General features: G+C 36.3%; 1 protein-coding gene across 2 annotated transcripts in view; it reads right to left on the bottom strand.

The window, feature by feature from the left end:
- The window catches only part of Lrfn5 (leucine rich repeat and fibronectin type III domain containing 5), a 267,764-nt gene extending 245,890 nt beyond the window's left edge, over nt 1-21,874 (bottom strand). For both annotated transcript variants that reach the window (XM_047540646.1, XM_047540648.1), the window contains exon 1: nt 21,582-21,874. The gene's annotated coding sequence lies outside the window, so the exon portion shown is untranslated. The remainder of the gene's footprint in view (nt 1-21,581) is intronic.
- Nucleotides 21,875-23,818: the final 1,944 nt, after the last annotated feature.

The following is a 23,818-nucleotide window of genomic DNA, read 5'->3' as shown; positions in this document are numbered from 1 at the left end:
AGAAGGTGAATCTTACTGGGGTTTGGAGAGCCATGGATGCCAGAGAACAAGTTGGCACTTGCTATGCAATGGGGAACCTCTGGAGGTTTCTATGTAGGAAATTACATGATTGATGAGCTTTAGAAAGGCTTATCTTGCAGGAATATTCACAATGGATTAAAAAAGAGAAGCCTTAAAGTCAAGTCCAAAGCTTTAAAGAAGTCACTCCACTCTAACACTCGACAAATTAGGACATCTCCAGATTTTAATTTACATGTCTCCTAGCTGGGGTCAATGGATGGTAATCTTTAATATAAAAGATAGCCAGAAAATTGTAAAGAACTAATACAGATATTAAAGGGAAACTCTCGAGAAAATAAAATGTCTAATTTAAAATAAAAGACTTAAACATCAAACAATACCTGAGTAGAGACACGACCCATAATTGAAGCAGGAGTTTCTTATTTGACTAAGATAATTACTGCCAAAGTAATTTTTTCCAACTTATGTCTTCTCAAAACTATACAGTGAAAATATTAATGTCCTTTAAGAAATGAGATTCTTCTCAATGTTTTATTATTATAAATGCAAATTAGCAATGAATAAATTATAATTATAGTATATAATATACAATGTAGAATTGTAATTTCTGGGTTCTAAGCAAAAAACATTAACTGATATTAAACAAATAGAAAGGATGTAATCCAAAAAAGTAATCTGTTCTTTAAGTCATGCATTTCTTAAAAGAGCCTTCAGAAATACCTGAGAAGGATCAATCATTCAAATTATACTTTTTGCAATTATAACTATTAATAGTATTTACTGAATTTAAATGATTCAAGTCAATTGAGAATCACACATATTAAAAAAATCATTACTTTAAATGGATTTAATTCAGAGAAAGTTTTTTCTTTAATTATTTTTAAATGTGTATATATTAAGAAATATCAGGAAAACCCTTTCTAGGCATTTGAATATTACTCTACAGAAAATTTTTTGCTGAACGCCAAAAAGCTTAGGGGAAAACCTCGGTCAAATCTGTTGCCTATTATGTCATCAACACTGTTATGTGGTGATTGCTTTCACTGTGACAGCATTCCAAACACTTTTCTAGGCATCAGGATAAAACAAATTTAAAAGATGTTAAAAATATCCATGCCCTCAAAGACCTGAGTATCTATCTAACATAGGGGGCCAGAAAAAGGAATGAATTAAATATAATTTGTTAGTGTGATAATGAAATAATGCTCAGGTACAAAGTGGACACTATTCTCAGAAAAATCACTGTTCCTAAGTCCTGGGAGGTATTCTGCATCTGAGGCTGCTGCTCTACACAGAAATAGAGAAATCCACCTGTGACCTCTCTGGGATACATGATTTGAAGATAGCATGGGAAAGAACACGTGTGACATTAACATCAAATTTCAAGCATGAGAGAAGCTTTTTCCAAAAGAAGATTTTTAGAAATTGTGTTGAATAGCTAATTAGGAGATGATGGGAAAATGATATTTGAGCAAAAGCAAGAACAGAAGCAAAGGCACCAAAACATGAAATAGCTTAGAATGTTTAGAGAACTACAGTTTAGTAATGCTTCTACAAGATTTGTGTCAGCTACACTGACTATTCATTTAGGAAATTCTATTTAAAGAAGTAAAACGGTTTTCTAAATCCAAATAAAGTGCAGAAACCTTTGAATATGTGAAAGTATTGAAGAAATTGACTTGAAATAAAAAATGGCAGTATTTCATAAATAGGTAACCTGAAACTCTGTCAAGGTCATAAAGCAGCACGCAAGTGTCCCCTAGTAAGTGAGCATTAAGTTGATTGTACAGTAAAACCTCTGGCTCCTGTTGTTGAATAAATTATCTGGTAAGATAATATAAGTAATAACCATGAAACAGTACATTTGAGATTAATGAGACATACTTTTCAAATACATTCCAATCCAGCATTTGAGTAAGAGTGGTCTATATTATCTAAAATAGAAACAGGAACATTCCCAGACCTACTGAAATAGTGCAGAAAGTATGTTTTGCAAATATGGAGAAATGCGACATCTTCAACATCTTTAAAAATCTCTATACATTTATAAATATTTATGTTTAAAAAAAAACTGAATATGAATCTAGCCTAACAATTAAAGTTTAATAGTTTACATGATATGAGAATTCAGAAGTCAGAACCCAGTCATGATATAAGGACTTAGTCCAGTATACACCATCACTAAACCACATGAGTATAAATTGACAGGGCACCCAGAATAAGGTGAGCCTGAGGTCTGGCCCCCTGCCTTATGCTGTGCTAGTGCAGTGCACTCGAATTCCTATATCATAACAGTCCCAACATGGACAAAACTATCTCCATTCAAGATGGAGATCTTGAATGCTACAACCAGAATCTGACATAAAATTGGTGCAATACACTGAATTGGTAAATTTCTAAATATCATCGTCCCTGCTAATCTACACATCTGGCAGATGCAAAAATCAAATCTCTCCTCTACTAATGAAACCTTAGATACTACCACTAATTCTGGCATGCATAACATGTATCAGTAAACACTAGTTGAATGGACATATCAATGGGTTAAAGATGCAAAATATCACAACATAAGAAAAGACTCAGCCAAGAAAGAATTTTTGGCCTTTATCTACTCTGATAATGATTTCACTGATGACTTAGTGTGATTAAAAAAAATGAGATGTTAGATCAGATAACCTTCATTCTTGAAAAATCAGTCTCTGCCTGGAGTGTGTGCCACGTGTTGCAGAAGCAATTGTGAAAAAGGAAACAAAAATTAACACAGCAACTTTGAAGTTCATTTTATGTCAAATGTCACTAAACCCAAGAATAATAAATTCTGAGAAAATGTAACCTTTTATCTGCAATAAATAAAACTAAATTCTACTATATAATATTCTCACTCATCAGTTGCATACATGGAAATTTTAAGTATACTTCATTGTTCCTCTAAAGATGGGAAAATGTATACAATTTCAAGTGATATACAAAGACATTCTTAGCATGGTCTTCTTTACTCAAGTCTCTTAAATGAGAAGATTGGTTTAAGCAGCAAAAGTGTCACCAAAAAAAATTCTCTGTAGAAATAATCATATATGTCAAAATAATCATTTTCTATATCAAAATAATCATATATTTGTGTATAAATATATATATATTTATATTCAAATATCCCTCCACTTAATACCAGTATAAATGGAAAAAGAAGTTGATATAGAGATAGCTATATTTATATCTATTTTGTCAACTCCTTTTTTCATTACTTTTGTATCACATATATAATGAATATTATAACAAAATGAAACTGGAATTTTATTTCTAAGAATCAGGACTTCATGATATCAATTAAAATGTTATATAACTGTTAGAACTGAATACACTGCTGATAAATAAAGATCTGGCAAAATAAGAACATTTGCAAATGAAAAAATACCTGTGAGGATATTTTAGAGAAATTGGTTTAATTACCTAAAGGATTATATAAAAGCTGAGTGTGATGCCCATGCCTGTAATTCCAATGACTCAGGAGGCTAAGGCAGGGGAATCACAAATTTGAGATCAGTCTCAGCAAATTACCAAAGAAGTATCTTCCCAAAATAACCTTTGGAATTTCTTAAAAGTTTGATTTTTGGTTTTTTTTTTTCATTTGTTTATTGTTTTTCCCCTCCAAATGAACCTCCTGGAAAGGTTTCTGCAATCTACTTATAGAAAATAAATTTATAAATATCATTGATCTTTTAGTTGTCATGTAAACATTTAATAGTATAATGACTAGCATATTATGATCTCATTATAATTTAGAAAGATTCATGCTTAATTTTATCAGATACATTAAAATAATCTATACTAAAATATTTACTTGTTTTTATTATTATGAATTATTACATAAACAAGATAAGAAGTTTCAAACTCTAAAATAAGATAAAATTCAGTATCATTTGATCTTCCCACCACAGAGGGAACTACCATCTACCCTTATAAGTATGTGTGTCCTTCCAGAAGAAAATAAACTCAAATATGCATTTATGTGTATTTGCATATGTGTATATATATTTTTTTCACACTAAGATTAACATTTGTTATGGTTTGGATATGAGAAGTTCCCCAAAAAGTTCAGAAGTTAGGTAGTGCAGGAATGTTCAGAAATGAAATTATTAGATTATAATAGCCATAACCTCATTAGTGGATTAATCATTTGTATGGACTACTGAGTGGAAACAGTAGGCAGGTGGGGCAAAGCTAGAGGAAGTAGGTGTCACTGGGGGTGTGCCCTTGCACTGTATGCTGTTCCTGGTTCCTCTCTTGTGCTCTGTTTCCTGACTGTCTTGAGCTGAGCAGCTTTCCTCTGTTATGCCTTTCCACCATGATGTTCTGCCTCACCTCAGACCCAGAGCAATGGAACTGGTCAACCATGACTGAATCTCTAAAACTGTGAGCCCAAATAAACTTTACCTCCTCTGAATTGCTCATCAGTTATTTTGGTAACAACTATAAAAAGCTGACTAACCCAACATTATGTCCACCATAGCTTCCACTCTCATGGAGCCATATATTTTAAACAATTTTCCTTATCGATAAATATATGGTTATTTAATTTATTTAAAGAGGAGCACAATATTTCATTAAGGATACCTATCCATTATTGAGGAATATTTACATTGTATAAAGTTTTATAAAATGTGTTTTTCCAATTGCAAGTACATTGTAATAAATTCAACTGTAATTATATTTAACTTGTGCAACAATATTCACTGGAGAAATTTCAGAGCCATACCTTGATATTATTACTTTTAATACTGTTAAAGTACAATATAAAACACTACATGAAGAAAAGCAATCTGTAGTTTTTCTATCCTTTCTAGCTCATTAATGTATCTCTAAATATCCATCCTCTAATCATAATGAAAACAATAAAACAATCTGTATTTTAAAAACTATGAAAGAAAATATTAGTGGACAGTGTACAGTTAAAGCTACTTCATTAAAAACTGACAAATGATTACTTGCAATTAAGGTCTTTCATCTGGTAATAATCCATTTATTCCTAAGAAAAAGGGAAGAAAAAAATTAAAAATAAGTTCATTATGTTCCAAAAAGAACAAAAGAAGGGAATGAGGAAAACAATATATCATGTGAGTATGTATGTGTGTGTGTGTGTGTTTGTGTGTGTGTGTGTGTGTGTGAGAGAGAGAGAGAGAGAGAGAGAGAGAGAGAGAGAGAGGAAGAAAGAGAGAAAGGTCTGATATAAAAGGATGGCCTGATCCAGTTTTGCGTTTCTGTTTTTTGTGTGGTTATTGTGCTGCTTTTGGTTTAGTCAGACTCCATACTCCAATTAAGGTTCCCGACCGTGATATAGAATAACAGTATTTCATCATTCAACCACTGCTTAAACAGAATGTCACTTTAGTCTGTCACTGGCTATACTTCAAAATGTCAGGGTTACCTCAACTATTTAAAGGGAGTCTTTAGAGCACTTTGCAGATTCTGGGCAGAATCACACAATGAAGGTTTTGCCCAGATTGAAAAATACAGAGAAGACAGTGCTATTTTTATCTCTTGCTATTTTCTATTTTTGCTGATAACCTTCCTACTCAGTGTTTCTCTCCTCTGAAGAAACCTCTGAATAGGTTACATGTGATCATATTACACTATGGCATTTCCTCCTTGTTCAAGATTAGTGTTGCTGATTTTAGTTGAATAATAGTAATGATACTACCACAAAAGGGTTAACTGCAGAAAAGCAAAGCAGCCATTAAAAATTTCAATCCACATTGATTAAGGTGACTAAAATGACAATGTCTAGGAATCTAATTAAAAGACCAAATATTCTAAAGTATGCTTATTTAGTTCAATGTATGAATTAAATCCCATACTTAAGAAAGGGACAGAGGTTATTTCAAAATCTGAATATCTGAAGTTCAAAGTATTGGACTGATATCAAAACATCTTACACCATGAAAAGTAAGTTTTCATATTTCCATCTTGACTATAATGAAGCAAACTAAAATAGAGATAAATATCCAACTGTTAAAGATGCTGATACATTAAGAAGCCTGAGGGGTACAATTAAAATGTAACAATTACATTAATACAAGTAATATTTCTTATAGTTGACAATTAAAGCTAGAGAGTCAGCACACTTATTTCCTCCTGCAGCTTGGAGCAAAGACCATGAAAATTCGTTATTAGCACTGATCTTGAAGTCAGTTAATACAGAGTCCATACCCAAGGAACTGCATTGCATTGGAGCTCCCCACAGAACAATGGGGTGCCTGATTACTGCTATGGTATGTCACTGACTAGAAACTCAAACATGCAGGGATTTTTTAAATCCCCAGAGCTACGAATTTTAGCAGCTTTGTCAAATAGAAGATTCTTTACTTAAGGGTTGCAGGATACTGTGGTCCTGAGGGAAAAACAAAGAGCCTTCAAGGAGATGGAAGGCTGAACTGATCACTGATTGCTAACAGCAATGCTCACCAACAGCATGGCTGACACAGTTCACCTTGGCCAGCAGTTTACTTCCTTTAACTAAATCATACCAAAAGTCAATAAAAACAAGGGCTTATCCCTGTAAAAAATGAGCTCATTATTATCAACTATACTGTTACAGTAAAAAATTAAGAAGAAGCTCGATAAGAAAACTGAAATTTATCACCATCAAAAAAGAATATGACCTCCAGAAATAAGCATATCATAATGGAGAATTCTATGCTTCAGAAGGTGAAAAAATAAATCATGATAATGAAACAAAAGCTACAAGAATTATTCAGCATTCCTGTGATCTTTGTTTTACGAAAAGACATCAAGACTAGTGTCACATATAAAATTATATAATACTCATCCATTAACATTTTTTTCAATAATTTCATTAGATCTTATTTATAAAGAATGAAAGATGACTAATTTCCATAATCTTTTAACTTAGATATTATTCATAATCTTCCATTAAAGGGTGATAATATAACTATGACTAATATAATATGGAGCATGTATATTAGTAGATATTCAGCATTTGAAAAAAATAAATGTACGTAAAGTGTGTGGATTCATATTTTATGTATATATTACATATATACATACATACATATGGTATATTTACATATAACCTTAGTGTTCTACAGTAGTAAGTTAAATCTGGAATTTATAAATATTGAAGGTATTAGCCTCTCAATGAAAAGTGGACAAATACAATTCTATTTGTAGTAAAATTCTATTAGACCCACTCATTTCAAATATTTTAGAATAAGGCTGGCTTGACAATTTTCAACTTCTTTCCCCAAAAATAATAGAACTTGTTAAGGAATCTTAAAATGGAAAACACTATTATCAAAGCAATATATTTAAATTTCCCTCAAACTTTATTGGCTTTTGAGTTTCACATGTAGGACACAGGGGTGGCTTTTCATAGAAAATAATCCTAAAAGGAAGGGGGGGGGAAGAAAAGAGGAAGAGGGGAAAAAGAAAGAAAATGAGGAAGAAAAGTACAAATAAAATCAAGCAATAGCTTCATTCCTTGTATCAAGGTCAGAGATAGCAACATGGCCCAAGTCAAAGAATTGGAACTGGAAAGAACCAAGCAAAGTTCTTCTTCAGGACCCTTAGGAAGCAGTTTCTCTTTTTGACTTCTCTCCTACTCTCCTTCTTTCTCTCTTTCTCTGCCTCTCTCTCTCCCTTTCTACCTCTCTCCCTGCCTTTGAACTTCCTGTTGTGATATGAAGCTGTGATGATCCACCCTTTCAAATCTGAGAGAAGAAATCAATAAGGATTAATTGCAGATGGAAGTTGGATCTTGGTTTTTCAACTCTTTCAATGCTGAGTCAAGCCATGCCTTGAGAAAACCCTTTCTGACATTTTTTGTGTGAACTAAGAAAATGAATGCTTGAGCCAAGTTAGGTTGAATATTCCACTAGCTGCTAAATGAACACACTGTTTTCCTGACTTATCTCTGGGTGCTGAAAGCAAAAATCTTTTTGCTGCGGAGTGCTGATTACAGAGCCTGAACTCTAAAAAGCTGAGGACTATTAATTACATCATTCCATTTGTCTCCGTTTGCATATTGACCTGCAGGTCTCAACTCCTCCTTGAGCTGCTATGTAGTTAATATATCATTTCAGCTTAGAAATGGCAAATTATATACTTATGTTGTCATCACTCCTCAAAATGAGTACTAATTTACTTTCAGCTCAAATGAATTCTTTCCAAGAAATACTGGTGATCCTTCTACCTATTACTCCATACAACAAAAATCTGTATTTGTATTATGTGCCAGAAATTACTTTGAAAGAGCTACACTTTCTACCCTCAATAAGTACTATATTTCACAGAGAGTATATAGGGAGAGACAAAATAGAAAAAAAAATTCAAAACAAAACTAAATTTTTTAAAAAGTTGTTTTCTTTTCGTATTTCAAAGGCTGGTTCTTTTCTCTTTCATGAATCTCAAAACCCAAAAATCGCAAATATTAACATTAAAATGTAAACACCAAAATACAGGAAATTACTATAAAAATGAAACTAGTTCCTTTCTATTGCTACATATAAATATTTAGTGCTTTAAGGTCACATTCTAAAACTAATAGATTGGTTTGTTTATTTGAGTCAATAACAATTAAACCCAGTACATTGCACATGCTAGGTGAGCACTCTAACACTGAGCTACATGCCCTGCACTTTTTAAACTTTGAGACAAAGTCCCATTAAGTTTTCTGGGCTAGACTCAATCTTTACATCCTCCTCCTCAGCCTCCCAAGTAACTGGAATTACAGGTATGCACCATTGCATCTGACTTTTCTAAAATTAATATTTATTATTATATGGACATGTAAATTCATTTATTCAATCAACACCTCCTGAGAATACACTTGGTAACAAGGGTGACAAAGATCTCTCAAATTTTGTCTTCATTTTAGAGTGCCCTTGACTCCCTTTAATACAGATACTTTAGAGAAAATTATTTATTCCATGTTTTTAAATTGTAATAGTACAGATAACATGTAGGATTGAAGAAGTTTGATTTCTCCAACATCACTGGAAATTTTCAGTCATTAATACATAAATTGATTCATCCATTTTTATCTCTGTTAAACAATATGTACTATAGTCATATATCTATATAGGCTATAGATACTCATATAGATATTTAATTTTCAATTAAAACACTAAAGAAGAAATAGAACTCCTAAAGAGACAAGTATGGATAACAATAAGGTTAACAAAATAATCTAAAAAAATATAAATTCATTTCCCCTTTCCAAAACAAGAAAGTTACTCATTTTCCTCTCATTCTCCACAAAGCTAAATGGTGCATAAGCAATTTCATTCCAAAGCCTTTACCTAGTTTTCATGTTTACAATCATATATTGTTTCATTTCTTCAAAAGATCCTACCAACTGAATAACTTCAAAACCATAAACAAACTGGATTGGTCGGGTCCGTCAGATAAGTGATACTATGATTGTTTTTTTAGTTTTCCTAACCATGTTCTAAGTATTACTTGAGATACTGCTTTCAAGATATTATCCCAGTTAGTCTAACAATATTTAGGTATTCTAGACCTATACCAAGATTGCTTATATTTAATTTATTGAAGAAAATGTATAGATTTATCTAGAAATAAAAATATTGCCTTGATATTCTTAACAGATCTTTTCAGTCCTCTCAACAGAATAAATCACAAGATATTTTTAAAGCAATCAAGCTATTCTAAACAAATATAACAGTCTAGTATATAAAATATAAGGATATTTATTATTAAATGGAACAATTATACCATACATAATAACATATTTGCTGTTATTCTTTACTTACAATTGTGATTTTCTTACTTTCAACGTATCTTAATAGGAATTTCTAAAATTGTTTTGAGTATTCCATTGTTGGTCAGTCAACATATGAAGGGTTGGGAATTCATTATTTCACCTTCTGGTCATAAACTGTTGAAATGGACAACATTAGCCCTATTCTACAGATAAAGATATTGATCCACATTTTGCTATGAAAATAATTTTTATATATATTGTCATATGTAACAGATAGAATTCACACCTGGTTATATCTAAATTCACTAGAATTTTTAAATAATTGACCCAACACATATAACCTAATATATAACTCTAAACTCATAGTAAGAAATAACAGAAAGAATCATTAATAAAATAATTAATATTCAATGTAATCTAGACAGATTTTCAAACCTATAATTACAAAATATCTTTGAAGGAAATATATAGATGAATAAAAAATGCATTTCCACATACTCCTCACAAATATCTCTTACTAAAAGTGAAAATACTGAAGTCTACTATACTCTTCTCTACTGATATTTTTGCAATTATTTTGCAAATAAATTATAATCAGAAAGTTATAAAATCATTATAATTGTACTGCCCCATGGCCTATACTCTGTACCTCATTATAACTGCAAAAGTACGTCAATTTCCTGTAGAGTAATTTGATACATAAATGAGACCATTATTAAATAAAATGAGGTGTGTGTGAAGTCAAAGAATAAAGTAATTGTACAATTTAGATTTAATTTACAGAAGAAATGGATAGTAAATATGAATCACAAAAATATAATTAGAAGGTAAAATGAAATCTTGGAGAAATGAAAAAAAAATGTTACACTGAAACAAAATTCCAAATGCAACTTGAAGAAAACTTGGGCTGAAATGAGTGGCATGACCCCTCGCATAAGAGAACAACCTTTCCGAGGAAGCTTCTCCAGTGCCTGATAAGTGGTTACATCACAAGATCGACAAGTGGAAATTAAGATCATGTACATTCAGCCATGTTTCAAAACATCCTAAAAAAGTACCTACTGTGGAATAAACAAACATTTGTAAAGGTTTAAGGAAGACAATATTATGCTTCAAAAGTAAATGAATCATAGAACAAGTATGTCTAGATATAGTGGAATTTCAACATGCATTTATCGCAACTATATATATATATATATACACACACACACACACATATAGTATATTGTATATGTATACATATATTAATATGCATATATATTGATATGGGTAAGATCTTCTTCCAAAAGAGGTATTGTGACTCGCTATGTTCCAATACCCAGGGTGGGTGTCTCAGTTATCTTCTTCTACCCTATAATGCTGTTGCTTAAAGTAGCAGTCATTTTATTTGATTGTGATCTGACAGTCAACTATTTGGATTGGCCCTCCGTTGGTCTGATCTGGGGCCACTCATTGAAATATAATTATCTCTAGGCTCAGTTATGTCTGGATGGTCTCAAGTGGTTTCATGGATATGTCTGGCAACTGGTGTTGGCTATCATCTGGATCACTTAACTTCAGCAAAGGCATATGGATTTCTCAGCTAAATAGTAACAACCTTCAGGCAGAAGGGAAGCTACATAGTCCTTGGAGGATAAGGCCTGGAACTTAGACCAATCATTTTGCCACGCTCATGGCTCAAAGCAAGTAATGAAATCAGTTTTAGGGAGAAAGGAAACAAACATCTATCTATTCTCCAGGAGAATTACATGGAATTTGTGGTTATTTGGGATTCACCACAGAAATAAGAAAATAGATCACAGTTGAAAACACATCATAGGGTTTATTCTTGAAAAGATCAGTCCTGACAACAGGTACATCTAGAATTAAGCACCGATTTTGAAAGACCATAATCAGGCCCCTCTATTTTCAAAATCATGGCATTAATTCAGGTTGAGGAAATGAGTTTGGCAAACATGAAACACTCGTTAAGGACTGCAACCGGCTGCATGAATTACATGGCAAAGGAATAAGAGGGAAGTAGAACACAGTGCCTGGTTAGAGCCAGTATTTTTTAAAGACAGACAGCAATCTCTAAATTCTGTTCCATCCTAACACTGCAACATTCTGATTTCTCTGTACTAGAAAAAATGGTAAAAGAAACAATAGCTTTTTGTAATTAAATACTAAATACAATCATCATCAAAATTCCCTAGTAGGCAACCATACATCTTTTTAGAGACTTCCAAGTACAAAATATGGTAGTTCATAGAATACCATAAAGGGCAAAAGAAATTAAGCATATGATGTATATTTAGAGAATATTCATCATCCATGAAGGAGGATAAAAACACACACAAGTAATAATCAAATAAAACAGTCAAAAGAAGTGAGACATGAGAGAAGTTGTCTAAGCATAGCAGCTATAACATCTTCAGAATCAGAAATATTTGGATTTTGATAATATTCACAAGATCTATTAGTTGCATGATAATAGGTAAGTAAAATAAACTTCTCTGAGTCTTAATACTTTCCTCTAAAAACTGAAGACGACCATGACTTGCATAAGTTAAGGAAAAGTAGAAACTAACAGTGACTGGCAGAGTATCTTCTCATAAAACAATGAGGATGAGGATATGATGATGCTGATGATGCTGATCATCAGCATCCATTACGTATTATCAGATACATTAGGATGCTTCAGTGCCTTCCTCACAAAAAGCATGGAAGGAAAACCCATGTACTCAGTGGAGGTCTTAGATGTTCACTCAGCTCTGCACTCTCATTTAGAAACACACCTAATGATCTTGTCATTTTGCATTAAGTTCCTATCAGGGAGTTTGAAAGAATAATAGGAAAACTAACAAAATGTATCTATATGAGAACAAAAATTTTTATCTAGAAAGGGAAAAAGAGAAAGAAGGGACAAATGAAGCATCAGCATAAACTGCCTTTAATGTATCATTTATCAGTCCCTGAGGGATTTCTGCAATCACAAACACATGTAATGATGACAAAGAGTAATTAAGAAAAGGTTAATTATGTTTGACTTGGTGTCAATTTTGACAACTATTTGCATTCATATTAAATGTAAAACTTTAAATAATCATTTTTAAGCATAACACCTAAAAATAGTAACATTCAAGATTATGGATAGTGTCTCCTAGACTTGTTCTTCAAGAACCAGAGTAAAAGAGGTTTACTGTCATTTCCTCCTGACTATTCCCCTTGGTAGAATTCAGGCAACCTCATATGAAGCCTGAGAAAACTGCTAGGAGCCTAAATTGTCAGTTCTATTTTAAAAAGAGGAGTTAACACAAATAAGTGAATATTCTAGCAATTGATCACCTTGGTTAAGGGTAAATTAAGAGGCAAACATGGAAGAAAGTCATCAAGACTGATTCGTTACTAGGATTGCCTCTCCGAAAGAATATTTGTTTCTCACTCTAGGTTGAACTTGTCCCAGAGTGGCATCTATACCATTTTGATTCTTGTGTCTCAAAGGGGAAATGTTTAGCAGAATATCTAAGTATGCATTAAACAACAAATATAAATTTATTGACGGAATTAAAGAATGAGCCTTGAAACATTCTTGGCTGCTCAAAAAGTTCATGATATAGTCAGTCACCATACGGATGAGGTGAAATTTTTACTCTGTGTCTTGATTCATTTCCTTGTTCTTCATGCTCATTGTAAGCAACATTATTACAATTTATAAGTTAGTTTTATCTCAGTTTTTAGTGGGAAATTTATAATTAATTCAGTCATTATAAGTAAATCAGATAATTTGAATATTGAGAGAGTAGTCTCAAATATCCTCACTAGTATCTGGACTCAGAAAGGCAAACACTTTTAATCTTGTTACCAAACTTGGATTGACCAGTTGTAGCATCTTTTAGATGTATATTAAGGACTCCAATGTCCTTAGGTAGAAAAAAGGTAATGGTCAAATTGTAACATTTGACAAGAGTGCAACATGGAATGGGTTTTAGTCTGCTTTTTGTGCTGTTTCAACTGAAAGACCCAACCAGTACAATTGTAGAGGAGGAAAGGTTTTTTGAGAACTCATGGTTTCAGAGGTTTTAGTCCATCGAAGGCAGGCTCCATTTCTAGGGGCTGGAGTTGAGGTTGAACATCGCAGTGGAAGAGTGTGGCAGAGGGAAGCAGCTCACATGGTGATCAAGGAGCTAAGAGATTTCACATGCTAGATACAAAATATATACCCCATAACCATGCCCCCAATGAACCACTTCCTCCAGTCTTGCCCCACCAGCCTCCAATTACCACCCAGTTAATCCCATCAGGGATTAATTTGCTGATTAGTTTAAATCTATAACAATTATTTCTTCTCCAAATCTTCTTGCATTGTCTCTCACGCGAGCTTTTGGGAGACATCTCACATTCAAATCATGAGTGTTACAACATCTGCTTCTTTTCTCTGCTCTTAAAACAAGGAAACAGTAGCCCTACTCATTTCTATATTAGTCAACCCACATGAGTTGTTGGCATTGGTATCATGCTTCAAAGAAAAATGGGGAAAAAGAACTAGAAAGTGTCAGAAAAGGGCCATGTTGGGGACTAATTCTAGCTAACTTTTTTTAAGCATAAAAGGTAAAAGTTTTGAAATAATAACACATAGAAAATTGTCTCTAACCAGTTTAAGTCCAGGATATGTTTAATGGTTAAACAGAGGAATTGTGGGTAGGGCATCTCAAGTCGTACTCCAGGTAATAATACTAGAATTGGACTTACTGTGTACCACTTCCTCCCACGTTAAAGTCAGTTGGAAACAATAGGATGCCAGAAGGTGGCTCGACCTAAAAGATAAAATCATAATACACCTACACAAAAATGAAGTAATCTACTACAGGCGAAGTGACTTTGATCACTGAAGGCACTTGAGCTTAATCAAGATGACCACTTGGTAGGCATGCTTCAGAGGAAATATAAGATTGAATACACATCAGGAAGACTTACAAGTTTCACAATTCCAGGCTCACCAGAGGTAAAAATGAATTTTAATTTTAATGTCTTTGGGTAAGTCATGTACTGTGTGGTGTGTCACAGATCATACATCTGGTGATTTCTCAAACCCAAGAAAATTCTCAACTTTGCACCTTCTGTCTGGACTCTGAAGATATTGGTTTATTTGAGTCCTGATCTGAATGAGTTTTAGTATTCCTTGGAACTCTGAAGTTCTATGATCCCAAACATAGAATTTCAAGCCATCTACTTATCATCTCCTTTAGAATTATTTATTAATGCTCTTGCTAGTTAATGACAAGATGATAAAGATGACAATGGTGATGATCATGATGACAGCTAAGTACCTAATACACTATCACTGAGACCTCCAGACAGTCCTGTGACATATCTTATCATTAACCTCAATTTGCAGCTGAGGAAACTGAGGTTCAAAAAGGTTAAAAGACTTGTTCAAGGTACACAGAGCTGAGACACAGGTGTGCAGAAACCCAAAATTCAAGCTTCTAATCACTGTGATATACAAACCTTACAAAATATGACCATGGTTTCCTAATTTCCCTTTTCTCCTCTACATAAAATGTAAAATAAAACATCAAAGCATTAAACATCAAAATAGGATAAAGTATGAGTTATTTTAAGCTTATACACTTATTTATGTCTTTCATATAACTAAGAAAATAAGCTCTCTGAGGTCAGAATTCAATGTCCAGTCTTCAATTGCTTAACTTCATGACAGGTGAACAGTCACTACTTGGTAAGTATCCTATATAATTAGTATTTAAGAACCCACACTTTTAATTTAAAATTAAGCATATTTCTTTTGAATATGACATTGCAAATTAAAATATCTGTTGTAGTGATACCATGATATCTGTCCACATAGAATAAAGCATATGCACCACACACTGTAGTGTTCAGTATGGTAATAGAAATTATATACATTTTAATATTGCTATCCAAATACCTAAACCCTAATAAAAAAATTAATGCACAAAAATCACTTAGTAACCTGGCCAGTCTTTGCACTATAGGCAAAAACAAAAAGGGACCTAATTAATAACAAAAATACCACAGTCTGTACTTCCAATGGCTATGAGAAGGGTAGCCTTCAAGAGTATACAGGTGATATGCTTTCTGTAGTAAGCCACTTTAATGAAAATCTCCTGTGACTTTGCAGGTCATTCATTGCACTATGATTCATGAAAATCCTATTTGAATACAGTATATGAGGTTGGGGAGATAGAGCATGTGCTTAGCATGCACAATGCCCTTCATTGATTTTGAGAAGTCAAAAGAGGAAGGGATCCAGAAAACAAGTGAAGTGGGTCCTTCAGGGCTCTTTTTCACTTTCTCAGAAGAGACTCACAGGGTAAAGTGGAATACAGTAGGATAAACAGCATGGTTTTGACATTTTCTTGACTAAATATACTAGTTCTGATTAAATATAGATTGAACTTGTTAGTTTTCTTTCAGTCTTTTTCTAGGAATGCTGAAATTATTCCTAGAGTTTGTTAAAAGTATCCTTTAACTTTAATCATTGATTTTATTACTTCTGTTCTGAAGTCATTTTTGTTGTGAACACTAAAACAGATTCAATTTTCTTTCAGAATTCTGCATTTTCACAAGATTATAACATCAATTCCAAAATATTTCATTGAAAGTTTAAAAATAAAAATATTTAAAATTTAATATATATTGGTATGGTTTAGGTGTTAGGTATCCCCCAAAAGTTCACGCGTGAGATAATGAAGAAGCTTTAGAGGTGAAAGGATTGGGTTACCAGAGCCTTAACCCAGTGTGTTCATCCCCTGATAAGGATTAATGGAGAGGTGACTGTAGGCAGGGCAGGGTGTGGATGGTGGAGGTAGATCCCAGGGGTTATACTCCTTTGAGGTATGCATTTTGTGCACTATGCTTAGTCTCTCTCTGCTTCCTGGTGCCATGTTCCCAGCTGCTCTCCTCTGCCACAATCTTCTGTCATAATTTTCTGCCTCATCTCAGGTTCTAAGGAATAGAACTGGCTGTCTAAGGACTAAGGCCTCCGAAACTGTGAATGTCAAATGAACTTTTCCTCCTCTAATTCTTCTTGTCAGGTATCTTGGTCATAGTAGCAAAAATATATATGCATATATATCATATATGTGTACATATATATGAACACATGTATATATACATATAAATGTGTGTATATATTATTTTTAATATATTTTTGTGAAAATATATATGTATATACATATATATATTCACAGAGCAAATGCAGGAATAGTGTGTTTTAAGATGTGATAGATTTCTTTTGTAAGAATATATAAAACCCTCAAAATGGTCAATTGGCATTTTCCTCCAATGTAGCCATGTGACTTAATGAATAATAGCTATCAAAGATAATTTCTGAGAAAAACTACAAATATGGTTGTGGTTTAAATAATAGTCTTTTCATGTACTTTATATCAGTAAAATGATAGTGCATTTATATAACCATGTAATTCCATTGTAATTTTCTATCGATTGTTAACCATCTTCATAATTACTGTTAAATTAGGATATAGTTCAGTGAAAAGCATTCTTCTGTCAGAACAGTATCTATTAGAACACGATGATATAAAAACTTAAAAGTAGCATTAACTATCTCTGAATTAAATTCTTCTATCTTCTGTTACACTTACTAGGGGTTTCATAATATCATACAATTTATGGTGATAGAGCATAATAAAGATGGTTCACCTCTAACCAGAATAGCTCAATAATTATAAACATAATTTCACCATGCACACACCATGTAATGGACAAATTATACTGCCTTGAGTTCTAAATAGTCCTCAATGATTGAAGGATGCCATAGGAATAAAAATGCGAGCTTTAGAAGCAGAAAAAGTAGATTCCTTCTCAAGGTTTATTGAACTAGGCAGAACTATGAACACGTGTATCACTGGAATGATTTAGCAAATTCGCCCATTAGTCATGTATTCTAGGGAGTCACACACCAATGAGGCCTAAATTTGTATCTTTACTTTACAATGAAACATAAAACATAGAACTGATTATATGAAAAATCCGAAATGTGGTATCAATAGTTTCCATTCATAAGTAAACAGAATAAAATCATTGGAACAAGATTACCATGTAAGCTACTTACCACTTTTAGAATGTTTCAAATAACTTTCTAACTTCTTATTGCAACATGGGCAAAAATAATATCAATGTTATTTACTATAAATTTCTTCCTAAATAACTGAGTAGTTGTTACATAGTAATTTCACATACCTGCAGGAACACTGTTACGAGTTGCAAATATCTCACCCTAACCACCTAAGGACACAGCAACAATATTAACAGAAAGCAAGATCCTAATTTCACCAGCAAGAAAACTCAGCAAAACTATCAAGCCAAAAGTGTTTCAAGCAGCAAGAGGAAACAGCTCTAGCTTAAATGAACACAGGCAAATGATGCTCATTCAGGAAAGATAAAAGGTAGATTTAACATATGATGGTCATTTAAACACCAGTGTCATAACCAGACTGTTTTACTGCCAAGAATCCATTAATGGTAGAGGAGACAAAAATAATTGGAGAGGGAATAAGGGTGGGGCAATTATCCCTCAGATGACTATAGCTCCTGCTATCCTTCTTGAGAAAAAGGAAAGAAATTACTTCTGGCTGGTACCAGAGATATACCTTGATGAACTCCTCCCCAAATGAACCAGCACAGGAATGTCATATTTCAAAACTGAATGCATATACCATTATATATTTATGAAGGGAAAGGAGTGTGTGAAGCATAGAATATTAGTATTGCTCAAGGTCATTCTTTTCTTAAAAAGAGAAAGGAAAAAAATGACTAAAAGAAATCTTCTAGGGATAGGAATAAAGTGAAAACTTGCACTTGATTATCTGCCCATTTCTGTTCCCATGAGTGTCCTAACTTTCCTATTGTTCTTTCCCCCTTAATAGTGCCCAAAAGAGGGCTAACAGGGAGAAAGCATTTGCTGGGAAATCCCTTATCAATTCCTGACAGTCTTAACCCAACAGTGAGCCAGGCCCATTCTGTGTATAGATAATGCTTAACAAGGCAAATAGATTCAAATCTCCAAACTGGCTTGCTTCTACACAAGGGAGAAGGAAAGAGTGGTAGAAATTTCCATTTTTATTTATTTATTTATTTTTATTTTGGGGGAACTTCTATAAGTGAAACCCTCTGCTCTGGTTATGACAATTAACCTAAGTCCAATCTACATCAAGGAATGAATTTTAAGTTTGAATCACAACAAAAACTATATTTAATCTTCTGAACATTCAACATCAAGTTTAATGTATTTGTTTTGCCATCCCGATGGATGAGTACATAAAGACCAGAACAAACTTGCAAAAGATTGAATCCTTGGTGGAAAAAAAGGCCAAAAGGAAGTGAAATGAAGGAGATATAGGGAAAACACCTCATTTTCTAAGTACACATATTCTTCACCAGCATTCCTTTATTTTTAGTTACCCTTTAGATAGGCATTATTTATTTGCTAACAAATATTATGAGTATGGTTTCATTTCTATTGCAATAATACTCTAGGAAAATTTAAGGGACAAAGACATGTCCTTGTCAGATGGTTTAGCACACACGAGTCAGCTTTCTGTCTAAAATTTTCTGAGTAATAGAAGAATTACAAAGCTATTAGCTAAAAGAGAAAATAAAATGAAGAATAGAGGGTGAATATCTACTCCCAGTTCCTCCCAAATCCCTAGTTATTTTTAGTTTATTTGGCTTACCTACACTCTTTTTTTTTTTTTTTTTTTTTTCCTAATGCAGGCAATACCATTTTTTTTTCTTGAGTCCTCAAGGGTGGAGTGTAGACCTGCTGTTCTTGTTAAGTGCAGGCACCCTCTGTATTCAGTGTCACACACCAAGCCTGTATGAAGAGATGAAGAGTGACCCTCAATTCCTTCTGTTTATAGAGTATGGGATGGGGGAGAATAGATTAGTTGATTTTAAAGTAGTGCTCCAACTGAAGGTAAAACAAGGATGTAAAAGACCTGATTAAATCAAGGAGAACACAAAAGGGGAGGAGAAAGAAGAAACAAGTGGAAAACTAGGAAATACACACTTAGATTCTGGTTTTTAATCCTGATAAATCATGCAGTGTTTGAGTATCAAGAAATTTTTGTAGCTAGCATTCATTCTATTTGGTGAATATTCATACTGGCGGTGAGGAGTATTCATACTGGCGGTGGGGAATTTTGCAGGTGTACCCAGTTGGACACCACCGCCCTCCTGGAACCTCTCCCCACTCCCTTCTCCCACATTCAGGCGGCCACCTCAGCGCTGATGCGCCTGCTGCCTGCCAGGGGCACTCAGAGCTCTCCCGCCCCGCCCCAAGAAAGTGTCAAAGCCGACCCGGCAGCTGCAGTGGCAGAGCCCAGCCCCCAAAGCCCGCTGCATACATGGCCTTGTAGCACCACCAGCCTGTGAGGGCTGCAGCAGCAGCCTATCCCAGACTCCAGAGGAGGAGTTGGGGACTTCAGCGCGCAGAGACAACTAGATCAGCTACGGGCCAGATCGTATTCTGCAAATGCCATCATATGGATATCTATAGAAACGCAGCGAATGGAGGAAAATCAAGCAGCACCTCTACACATTCTAAATGGCTTTAGCAAAGAAAAACCCCCAAAGCAACCCCAATCACTGCCTCCTGGAGCAGGGCCCCTTCCAGATCCGTCGGGCCAGACCTCCTCTGAGTGCAGCTTAGCAGGCATCTCGCGAAAGCGGGAGACAAATGAGCACTCCTTAGCTGAATTATTCAGACCATCTTCGCAATGGAATAAAACATTGATGAGACTACTTTGGAAGTGCTCTATCTTGTTAATTCTAATGCCCTGGAGAAGGGAGTGAAATTTTCTGTAGGGGACAGAAGTAGAGGAGATGGGGAAAGGAAATGAGAGAAATAGGGTCCAAGGGTAAGGGGCTTTGGGAGTTAACTAAATTTGTTATGTCTCAGTCAGCCACGGTATTTCCATTTTAACACATTAGACCCAATATGTTAATTAGGCAGTGTCAAATCCACCTGCTCCTTGTAAGTCAAGACACTGGAAAGAATTTCCAAAACACCTATTATACAAAAACAAACACGAGAACACAACTGAAATAATGCAGCTGGGGATGGTGCTGAGTGGTGGTTATGATTTTAGCCTCATTTTCCTAGATATAAAAATGACTTATTTCATGGATTTATTCTGCTACATAAAAGCGAATCCCGGCAGTTAAGCACCATATCTCAACACACACCCATGACAATGAATTCCCTTCCCAAGCAAAGCAAGTTTCAAGAAAACTCCATTTCGGATCAAAGTCCCCAGATGTGTAATTTACAACTACTAAAAGGATCTGGCGAGCCTGTGTACAACAAGGAAAGGAAAACAACCAGAGGTAGAAAAGGGTATAAAAAAATAAATAAATAAATAAAAGTCTTTAGCTGAAACGATGGGTGGAAACCAAACACCCTCTCACACTCCACAATGTGGGAAGGGTTGGATACCAAATGGTCCGTGGCAACCATAGCCTGAAGGAAACACGAAATTTTAATCCCTGGTATCTTCAGACAGGTTCAACATGCCTAGTTCTCAGAAAATATCCTTAGGGTGGAGCTATCCATATTCCCTTAGCTTTCACTACCAGATTAAGTGCTCAGGTATAGATTTATGTTCCAACCACCAGAAATTGTATTACCACATCATAGAGCAGGCGCCCTTGGATACGCAGCCTTTCCTAATGATTTTCAAAACATTAATAAGTAAAGTAGCCTGCAATGCAGATAAGACACTAGAAACAAGAGCAGAAGGAAACTGGGTGAGGCGGTTAGCGGTTTGCTTGTTACCTGGTGCCTCTAGGGGGAAAGGCGGTCGTAAGAGGACTTTCTGCCCGCAGGTACAATCCCGACAAGGTGGCTCCAGGTGGCTTTCACAGTCGTACGTGGATCTTGCTCCTCACTTCGCTGCCTTTTGCCATAGCTCAGCACCCGCATCCTAGGGAGTCCGAGAGGTGGCTCAAGCCACTGCCGCCGCTGCCCGCAGGTCGTGCTGGGTGGGGGATCCGCGCGGATCGCCCCATGAAACCCGCGGCTCCGCGCCCGGGGAGCGGGCAGAGGCAGGGCGGCTGTGCACGCACACACAGAAACACACTCACACACACTCACACACTCGCATCCGGGAGCGCGCGCACTCACACTTGTTCTCGCACACCCAACACCGCACGGAGAGGGAGAAACAAGGAGGAAACTGGTCCTTCTCAAGATCAGCTTCGAAACCCACCAGACAGCAAAGACAGCGTTCTCGTTTTCTCTTAGCCCTTTGATCACGTTTCCTTCAAGTTCTTCTCCAGACCAATTCCTTGTAATTCAGGAGCTGGTGACATTTTGGTGGGGAGGAGGGAGCCTGGAAAGGGCTGTGGACGAGTCCGGGATTTTGTTAAGCAGTTTTAAAAGCAATCCTCATTACCTTGTTTGTATAGTAATCCAGCTTGGAGGGCTGAACTTTTGGCTTCAAATGCTGTGGACCGAAACGTACGTATCCTCCTGGCTAACACAGGAAAGTCTAGATGCACCGAAACAAGACAGCTGCAAGACCCTCTCTTGACCTTGTGATGTACCTGGAAGCTGGTTAATACTGCCGCTTGCCAAGCCTCTGGGTAAAGTGATCCACACACCTGGCTCTACAACCCAGCAGCCGCTCCGAATCCAGCCAGGAAAATGGGTCTGGACGTCTTCTGCGCTCTGCAAGAACCCGGGCATGGAGGGGCATCACCGAGTTAACACATTTGCTTCTGGGCAGTTGGATAAAAGACAGTCAAATGCATGAGATAGGCGCGCGCACATACACACGCGCACACACACACGCACACGCACACGCAGCTAACTGGAAAGCGGCTTACAAAACACTAGAGAGATGCCAAGATGATTCTAAAGGGTTAAAAAAAAAATTGTCCAGGATCTCGCCGGAAAACGGGAGAGCCAGCATGGAGGCTTTGAAAGTCTTCTCGGGTCCTTCAATTCTTCCTCTCTCGCGTGTACGTGTTTTTCCAGAAGGTTTCCTTGGTCTGCCCCACCCCCGTCCAGTTGCGCGCTTTTTTTCTTTTTTTTTTTTTTTTCCTGCTATAACCGACCGTAAAAAAATGGATTATATGGGTGGGTTGTGCTCACAGCCCAGAGCTCCCCAAAGTCAAGAATCCTAAGGGAGCAGCCAGCTGCGAAGCCATTCACATCCTCAGGGGAAGAAGGAAAAACGCGCAAACACACGCACACACGTCTGCACGCACACACATTCAGTCCTTGGTTCGGGCAGCTCTGCACACGCTCACCGCCTCCCTGCGCGCCGCTGTACAAGCGGCACCGGCGCCCCGCCCGTTGGCCAAGGCGCTGGAGGTGAGTCCGCAGCTCAGGCGGGAGACCGGCAGCTGTGGACCAGGGTTGCAGCCGCAGCCCCGGCAGGTCCAAGGGACCCGCTCTCCACTGTGGTTTGTTTGGGTAACAGCGGCCGCCAGGCCTGGAGGAACTGCGCCCTGTGCTGCAGCATGGAGGCGGCGGCGGCGGCGGCGGCGGCGGCAGGCGCGCGGCCGTGAGCCCGGCCCTCGCTGCAGTGACGGGAGCGGCCGCACTGCCCAGACCCGGAGAGTCAGACAACACCCTAGCCGGGGCCTCCGAGCGGCTCTCAGCTCAAGCGCCTAGCATCCCGATGCATTCCGAACCGATTTACCACCAGCGCGCAGAGAGGGCCCGCGGAGCGCCGGCAAATCCCCAAGCAGAGGAGGCGCGGGGGCGTTGCAGGCAGGGGGAGGGGAAGCGTTGGAAACCCTGAAAGATAAAAGCGAACTTCCAGGGGCGTCACCAGCCTCTTATGAAAAAGGGAGTTTGCTGATCCCCCCACTGCCCCATGGTTATGGAATAAAGAAGTGTCAATGGGTCAGGCTGTGGCTGCTTATGGCAGTGGAAAAAGTCATATATACCCTCCAGTTAAATCTGAGATGGAGAGCTACTGATTTGTGGTCTCAGTCATCTGAGGCGATCTTCCAGTGTCCCCTTGGTTGTAGGTGGGTGGTTTGCTTGCTAATCAGATGGGA

The sequence above is a fragment of the Sciurus carolinensis genome, chromosome 2 (assembly GCF_902686445.1).
Source record: "Sciurus carolinensis chromosome 2, mSciCar1.2, whole genome shotgun sequence".
In the NCBI taxonomy this organism is placed as follows: Eukaryota; Metazoa; Chordata; class Mammalia; order Rodentia; family Sciuridae; genus Sciurus; species Sciurus carolinensis.
This window is presented reverse-complemented; position numbering and strand designations above follow the sequence as displayed.